Source organism: Tupaia chinensis, unplaced genomic scaffold (genome assembly GCF_000334495.1).
Source record: "Tupaia chinensis unplaced genomic scaffold, TupChi_1.0 Scaffold000144_1, whole genome shotgun sequence".
Taxonomy (NCBI): Eukaryota; Metazoa; Chordata; class Mammalia; order Scandentia; family Tupaiidae; genus Tupaia; species Tupaia belangeri.
Window position 1 is genome coordinate 2096842 of NW_006159614.1, and position 9258 is coordinate 2106099.

The following is a 9258-nucleotide window of genomic DNA, read 5'->3' on the forward strand; positions in this document are numbered from 1 at the left end:
TTTTTGGAGAGGTTTTTGCTATAGGGTGTGTGTGCTCTCCAGAAAGACAGAGAGAGACAGAGAGACAGAAAGCCAGAAATCACCCCCCAAGGGGGATGGCCATGCTGCACTCCCTTCTCCTCCATTCTCCTCTCGGGATCTTGGGCACGCACCCACACGCACCTGGCATGAGTTTAAGCCACCGGAGCCAGGACTCGAACCACGGTTGACTGCATGGGATTTCATTGGTATAGCCGTTATGCCAACTGCTGGTCCCAAGTGTAAAGCTAAATTTAAAAAGAAAAAATAAATAAATGTTCATTAAATAAAGTGTAAAAGACAAGTCAATGGAATTCTGAGAATGAGGGTGGATGAGGTCCCAGGACCACGGCTAAGCAAGGACTTTACAGCAGGCCGGGGGGCAGATAGCCCCGATCAGAGTGCAGTGGGGGCTCCAGAAAGGATATGTCAAAGAGGAAGGCAGATCCAATAATTCCCCTAGTTTATTTGCTCTTTTGAGAGATTTACAGTTCTTTTTGGAAATTTAGAGGAAAATTAACCCCCACCAAAATTAATGCAAGCATTTATTAAATGCAGGAAAAAAAAGTTGTCAACAACAAAAGTAATCATAACAAACTTAGTTTATTGTAGGGGTAAATAGAGCTAATAGTCATAACTTAAATCTTTAAATTTAATAGACTACTTTAAATCTTGAATGTTAATTTAATAAAATGTACAATGCATTTATTTTATTGGTAGAATAGTGATAAAGAAATGTGTTACAGAGGGGTGATATAGTAATAAATTGTCATTCTCAGTGTGGAAACCATGTAATTACTAAAAATCTAATATCTAATTAATACATAAAAGCATATTTTTTAAAAGTCCTGATAAAAGTTTTTGAAGCTAAAACTCAAAAGAAGGAAGGAAGGAAAGAGAGGAGCTCCTACTCTATTATAAATCATGTAAAACTCGTTTGACTTTTTAAGTCATGTACGTGTGCATGGTTCAAGTTAGTCTTTTGAAAATTATTTAAGATGTCTCCCATAGGTCTCCATAAAATAAAATAAAATTAATTAATTTAAAGAAAATAAAAAAGAGATGTCTTCCAGTTGTAAAAGCCTAGTCTCTCCTTACACGTTAATTCTACTTTGTGTCCACAAGGTTAAACACAAGATAGGCGAGATATTTCCCTGCTCCCAAAGTTCTTCATTTACACAAGTTGGAGTGCTCACTCACCCCTGGTCTTGAACATCTTATATCTAGATTAGGTTCTCTGTCTCCTTAGGATTGTAGAGTAAACACACAGCCTTTCAGCGGTCCGTGTACCCAGACGAATGTAACTCAGAATAAATGTGTGATAAACCACAGCACGGTGGCACAAGGCGATACTTGAAGGTGCTGAGGCCACGTGCCTGGGTCCCGGGTTCATGTCCTGGGCCTCTCTGCACGCGCCCAGTGCACATGCGTTTCTGTGATCCTGGCTGGCTAGGGGGAGATTACAACATGCAGACCTTTTGAAGGGACTTCTCTCTTTCTCACTGAAGAAATAAATATATCCTTTTTTTTTTTTTAATGCTTTTCCCTTTCTGGATATGTTATATGGACTGAGCAGCTGAAATTTAGACCCTGGAGTTTGATCTTCATGGATAACATAAAACAGACATGAATGACCCCACATGGACAAAAGGTTTTGTTGCTGAGAATCCCAAGCATCTCCGGTTTCCCTCCCTGCCTTGCGAGAGGGGACCTGGAAGGATATTGCAGTCAAAGGTTAAAGCAAAATTTTTGTTCTGGTTCCAAATAATTATATCTTCCCAAATCTCTGCAAACTCTGAGATATTTTTCATACTTACAAACTTATAATCATGTCTTTTGTATTCTAATCTATTTAATAGAGTATGAATTTTTGAATATGACCAAGCCTATCTATACAAAAAAAGACCTGTTTTCTGTGAAATATGTATTTTAGGGAAAAACAATTGCAGGTTAGTTTTCGTTAATCCTTTACACATAACTCTGTGTCCTTCTTTCCCTTCCCCCCTCCCTCTCTCCCTCTCCTCTCCTGTCCCTCTCTTCTCTCCCTAATAGATCTTTGAATGTAACTTTCCCATGTCTTCTTTCCACTTTATTCATGATAAAGCATGTATGCATGCATGAGAAGGTAAGATGGGGGAGGGACACCTGTTGCAGCGTCTGCTTGTGCCATTTTCCCTGCCTCCAGTCCCGTAGCCTGTCAGATCTGTCACTGGTACATGAGCTGGGCATGTCTGGATGGACTGAGCCAGGGATTCAAACTGAGGTCGCCATGTGGGAGGTGGCTTCTCTTGAGCAGTGCTTTATTACTGTGCCATGAAGCTGATCCTAAGGTAGATTTTTAGAGACATAAAATTGGATTTGATTCGGACCTGATGAAAGCCTAGAGCTGTAAGTTTTCCAGGAGAGCCTTTCACCAAACAGAGAAGGTTTAGAAGGTTTCTCAAGGAGACAAGTAGCTCATAGTTCTGGAAGTTATAAGTGCAGTTGGCCACCACGTAGTGATATGTCAGTCACCATCAGACAACCTGCACAACTGTGGTCCCCTAAAATTATAGGAGACCGGAAAACATCTCACCACCTGGTGACATCAGAGTCCCTGTGACGCCATGGCTCACCTGTCTATGGTGAAGTTGGTGTGAACACACCTGCTGCACTGCCACTCACGTGCGAGCACAACATGTGTAGCCATGCACAGCACATGGTCTGGTAATCCTGACCATACACAGCACTTCTGGTGGACATGTTTATCAGAGTGTACATCCACTGCTGTTCTAGAATGCACCCCTTACTTTTAAAAACTGTGGTGTTTCTCTGGCAGCAGCTCGTTGACATGTCTCTTGACGTCATTTTCTCTGTGTGTGATTTAGTCTCATGTTGTGCTGTTCATCACAGCCCTTCCAGTGAGACAGGATGTTGAGGTGGAAGACAGCAATTGGTTCATCCTGACCCTGTGTAGACCTAGGTTAATGTGTCTGATTGTGTTTTAGTTTTAAATTTTTAAAAATGTTGAAATTTTTTTAAAATAAAGAAATACATTAAAAATAGAAAAAAAAACTTATAGAACAATTGGTTCATCCTGACCCTGTGTAGACCTAGGTTAATGTGTCTGATTGTGTTTTAGTTTTAAATTTTTTTAAATGTTGAAATTTTTTTAAAATAAACAAATACATTAAAAATAGAAAAAAAAACCTTATAGAATAAGGATAGAAAAAATAGTATTTCTATACAACTGTACAATGTGTTGTGTTCTAAAGCAAGTATTAGTACAAGAGAGTCAAAAAGCCAAAAAAATAAAAGGTTAGAAAGTCCAAAGTCACGGTAAGCTAGCTAACTGATCACCGAGGAAATGGAAATATGTGGAGGTCTGTGCGGGGTTCCCAGTGCCGGCGTTTTGGTTTTCAGTAGTACACGGTGCTGTCCGAACCTTCACATGCACTCACCACTCACTCCCTGCCTCGCCCAGCACAGGTCTGTGCAGCGAGCCCCGTTCATGGCCAGGGCTCTACCACAGCTGAATTTGCCTTTAGTTTTTACGCCACCGTTTTACCGTGCCTGTTGTGTGTTCAGCTCTGTTTAGAAACACAGATACTCACCTCGTGGCACAGCTGTTGACAGTGCTCATCACGGTAACATGCGGCAAGGTTTGCAGCCTGGCAGCAAGAGCGCGTCCCGACGGCTAGGTGTGCGTTAGGCAGTGCCATCTGGGTTGCATACTGTGCCCTCATGTCACCTGCTGACGAAACCGCCTAACTATGCACTGCTCAGGATGCGTGCCTGTGGCTAAGCGAAACGTGGTTGGGAAGGACTTGGCTAGCGAGCAGAGATGCACGTTGCCTCTCCCCCCTGGGTACAGAGCAGATCTACAGGTGCGATTTCACAACCGCCAACACCCTACTCATTCAGTCCCTTTTCAGGCCGAAGGCAGCAGCACTGTGGCTGTGTGGCCGTCCACTGCCGGCCAGCTTTGAACATGGGTCTGCAACACTCAAGGAGCACTGGTCGCTGGGATGGAGGGTCTGCCCTGACCTTTGACAGCTGTCCAAGTCGTTGCCAGCAGGAACAAATCATCTTCCCCAGTGAGGACACAACGCCTTCATTTGAAAGTAACGTCAGCCTTTATGAGATGGAGTCCTAATCTACGATTTTATGGCAGTCATCAAATATGACGGTGATGCTCATCAGTCATGAAATTCGAAAGGATGCCCACTCTGTCATTTCACGAATATAAAAGAGAAACAGAGATGGGGTTCGGATCCACGGCCTCCAGTCATGGAGCCTATGCGAAAATACTGCCATTTCAAGGTGGTTTGAGAATATAAAAATGCAGGACCTCTAAGTCAACGGCCCTTGAAACAATATATCTATTCCAAACTCCAGGCTCACAAGTAGCAATTCCAAGTGCTGTCTTAATACTTGTATAATCCAAGTGCAAAGGGCGTGATTTTACCAGGACACGTTTCCCCAGGTCTCCGCTGGGTGCATGTGTCACACATCTTCCAACGAATATCCTGAAAAGCTCTCCGGTGCTCCAGAAGGCGGGCTAACAGCAAGATGCCGGGGTCTCTGGAAGGCCATTGCTGTAGTCAGTTCACGTTTTCAGCTTGAGACTTAGAACTTCCACTGAGTTCTCCTCTGAGGCTCTGACACTGCCCCTAGAGTTTAGTTTATCCTTACTGATCTGTAGCAGTGGCAAAGCTTATAGCAGTTCCCCACAACATTAATAAGAAAGGGAGTAAGAATACTTTTGCCACCTCTTGGCCCCCCCTTTTTTTTTAAGAGAGAGATTTTTGCTATAGGGTGTGTGGGCTCCCCAGAGAGACAGAGACAGAGAGACAGAACATGAAAAGTCACCCCCCAGGGAGGGAGGATGGCCACACCACAATCCCTTCTCCATTCTCCTCTCAGGATTTTGAGCATGCACATCCATGTGCCTGGAGTGGGTTTCAAGCCACTGGGTCTGGGACTCAAACCATGATCACCAATGTGGGAGTCCAGCAATGTGACCATTATGCAACCTACTGGTCCCTCCAGCCTCCTTTTATAGCTGTCTGATTAGCTGCAATGTCTGGGGAACCCCGGTGTCAATGAAAGCTGTGGCTCCACTCCAAAGTCTTGACCAGGAACCCAGCATGTCAGTGGGCCTTCTCTCTCTGCCTGGGTTTTGCTGACACTGTATTGAGTCACGCTCTCGAGTTTCTGGGTCTCTTATTACACAAGCAACAGAAACAACACGAGGCAGCACTGTTTACGAGGTCCCCCTGCCTTGCCTGCTACCCAAGTCGGGGTGCTTGGACACCCTTCTTGCTCATCTCAGCGGGCACTCAGACTTTCACCAGACTCCCACACTCTCCCATGGGCTAGTGGTGCGGCTGACGCTGTGCTGAGCCCTGTAGAGTCCAAATCAGCTCAGGCTGCTTGTCAGATCAGCCAGGAGAGGAGGCCGATCAACAGATTTCTCTCCTAGCTGGGTTCCTGGTTGATCTTAAGGCATTTGCTAAATTTAATTAGGACATACTCCAAAGATTACTGGAAAGTACTGTTTTTTGGCAGGTACAGATTTAGTTTTAATGAGACATTAAGCACCTATAAGACAGTTTAATGATGCACTAAGCACACAGAAGACACACTTTTGTAATAATTACAAAATACTCTATTTCCTCTATCTTTAATTATGAGGCATTGTTTTTTTATTCCCTCTTCCTCCCCCCACTCCAGCTCTTGCACATGTTTGCCGTTGAACAGTGTCAATGGTGTTGGAGAGTGGTGAAGCACCTCAGGCTCAGAAACAAGCTTGGTGACAGCCTTAGCAAAGGAGACGCACTAGCTTTGGGTCTCATACTCTCTGCTGTCTGTAAGGAAGTGAGGGTTATTAGTCTCCGTGATGCTTCGTTTCTGAGCCTTGGCACTACTGGCATTTTGGGCCAGATGTGCCTTTGTTGCGAAGGACCGTCCTGTGCACTGGGGATGATCTGTGGCATCCCAGCCTCTACCCTCTGAGTGCCACTTGTACTGCCTTTGCACGGTGACAACTAAAGATGTCCAGCCACTGCCCAGTTTGCCCCTTGGCTGAGAACCACAGCCAAGTCTATCCTCATTTCTTGACTGTCCTCCTTCATATTTTAAGAGCTCTACAATTGAGATTCAAGAAGTAGATCGGCCCTGACACGCTTCAACACCCTTTACTGACTTCTTCATGTGGGGACAAGTTCTGGGATGGGAATGTTTGGGATGAAGGATTGGAGCAGAGAATGAAACCAGGAAGGTTGATTCCTTTTTTTGAGAGAGAGAGAGAGAGATTTTTGCTATAGGTCATGTGCACTCGCCAGAGAGACACAGAAAAAAAAGTGAGAAATCACCCCTCGCAGGTAGGTCATGTGCACTTGCCAGAGAGACACAGAAAAAAAGTGAGAAATCACCCCTCGCAGCGGGGGATGGCCACACAACAGTCCCTTCGCTTCTGTTCTCCTCTCCAGATTTTGGGCATGCACGCACATGTGCCTGGCATGAGTTTAAGCCTCTGGGTCTGGGACTCAAACTGCGGTTGACTACGTGGAAGTCCAGTGACATAGCTATTACGCCATTTCCTGGCCCCTGTTTGACCTTTCTCAGTAAGCTGTTTCAGCATAACTAGTGATCGGATAAAGGGCACACTCTGATCGCCATCGGGCTTAATGCCCAAGACCATCATCCTTCCCCAATCTCAGATGAAGCCCACTTCCCTCCCGGTGACTGCCGGAACCAAGGAGAGAACGGCAGGGGCTGGCTGACGGCTCCTGTTCTGCCAGCTAAAGGCTTCACTCCTGCTCAGAGCTCCACTGTGTTCCTTTCTAAATTTGACCCTCCACAGAATTATAAATTACAGTGTATTGTGGACATTTGTAGGTGCTAAAAAGCAGTTGAGGATCCAAGCTCCCCTGGGTGGAAGTTCGGGCTAGTTAGCGCTAGCATTTTTGATCTCCTGAACTCCTGTAGTAAGATTAGAAGGAAAAGGTTGAGATATGAGAGGAGAGCAGAGAACGGGGAGCAAGAATTCCCGTGGGATCGTTGCAGGCCCAGCTCTGGGCCTGTAAAGAAGGCCTTTATTTCTTATTGGCATGGGTTGTGTCAGGAAATGTGGATCTATAGGCAGGGAACAGAGAAGTTTGCCCTCACCTGGGGCCTGCTGGTTTGTGCTGTCTCCAAGTTTCCCCTCTGACTCTACACCCTTCACCCCCAAATTGTTACAAGACCCTGAGAATTTGTTTGCCGTGGTCCTTGGGATGAACTTTCTTCCATACTCAGTTGCCATATCCGCCACCTGGCACCATCCTCATCACGTTTGCAGATCTCTGGGCTGAGTATGTCAGGCTGACAATAACGAAGTGAGCATTCACCCTGGAACTCCTCAGAGCTGCAGCCCAGCCAAGCCTGTCTCTGCCCTCTGTGATAAAGAGCATCTCACATGATATTTCCAGAATGCGTGACATTTTCTCCCTTCCAGTGAAAGTTCTTGACCGTCTGGCAGGGTTGTGGTTCATCGTATTTGTACCCAGCTGGCAGAGAACATGAGAAATCACAGAAAGCATGTGTGTCTCAGGGCTGGCATTTGCATGGACACAGACACACATCAGATTGGGAGACTTGCACTCGTTGGTTTTGAGCAGAATTCTGGGGCTGAGTCTTTTCAGTGTAGCTCATATGAATACAGCAATGCCTGGGGACTCTAACATAAAGGTCTCTGTCACTCTATTTCACCAATCTAATTTGAGCAATCTTAAAATCCAGGCAGTGACCTTTGGGCAGGGAGTGGCAGTATCCCTGCTGTGTTTAATGCCACCCAGCTCTGGCACCGAGTGCTCATGTGTATGCATTGTGAACCGTCCACTGGCCAGCTCCTCTCTCTGCACAGGCGGGTTGGTTGTCTTTATCTAAGGGTCTCTTGCAGGCCCCTGGGGACCCTGGGCAAGCTTCCCTGAACTGGATGCGTAGGAAAGTTTCTCCAGAAGAGGGACAGGGCCCTTATTTGGGTTCAATGTATTGTTTGCAGGGAAGCTGAAGCAGCAGCCTCGCCTCTCTAATTAATCAATCGTTTAATCCATCGGGTGCACACTGTGCTCTATTAGGAAGAGAAGACACATGTGTGCTGCCTGGTTGGCAGTTCTAGCCTCCAAATGACCCTTTAACAAGGTAATAAAAGAAACTAGAGGAAAAAAAATGCCTGCAAAACACAAGATTTCTGGAACCCACTGGCAGTATTTCTCCATCAGGAAAAAATATGTTCCAGTGGCTTTCTGGTATTCTACCCTTCTCAGCCTGTGCAAACTGGATGAAAATCTGGAGTTTGCATCCTTACAGTAGCATTACATGAGGGTCTTCGAGCACCGTCGTTTCCAAGTGAATGGGTGTTCCTCAAAATATATGGAATGTCAAGGCCGGGACTTTATCTCATGGATCTTTTGTTGTACTGTTCTCTCTTTTGTCCTCCTAGACCTTACTGGTTAAGGTCGAAATGGATGAGATACATATGTCAGAATCAGCTAGAACCACACAAGCACCCTCACCGTGATCCATAGAATGAAGGTCTTTGGGAGTGAAGTCTGCTCTCTCTTTTTAATTTGCTATGGGGCACAAGCACTCCCTGGAGGCTGGAGAGAGAGAGAGAGGGAAATAGGGACAATTAGAACGCACTCCTAGGTGTGGCCATACCACGATACCTTTCCCTTCATTCTTCTCTCAAGGTTTTGGGTGTGCATGCCCACGTGCTCAGTGTGTTTTTCAAGCTCCTGCGTCTAGAACTTCCACTGTGTAATCAGCCACGTGGGATCCAGCTGCCTCAACCACCATGGCACTGGCTGGCCCCAGGGGTCTGTGTTCTTTTAGGAAATCTTTCTCTTTCCTATTCTTTTACTCCAAAAATTATGGCATGTGTTCCTGAATTAAGCCAGTACTTCTCTATGCAGAGCTCAGCAGAGGCAGTAGGCCCAGAAAGTAATGTAAATGACATGAAAACAATAATAAAAAATAAGACGAGAGTAAGATTAAGTAAAGTTTTTTCCATATTGTAGGCCATCCACGTGCAATTTAGTAAATGCAACTCTTTTGAACACTTAGCGGTGTGTCGGGCGCGGTACCAGGATTGTGAGAAGCAGATAAAATAAAATCTCCACTGTAAGTCTGTGTCACAGGGGAGAAGGGAAGTTGGGGAACAGGAGTTGCCTTTTCGACAGGAACCATGGAGAACAGACTGTCCTTTTTTCCCTA

At 45.5% G+C, this 9258-nt stretch overlaps 1 protein-coding gene across 1 annotated transcript in view; it reads left to right on the plus strand.

Annotated features, from left to right (window-relative positions):
* Positions 1-9258, plus strand: part of UNC5D (unc-5 netrin receptor D) — a 274310-nt gene that overhangs the window by 101199 nt on the left and 163853 nt on the right. The window lies entirely within an intron of this gene.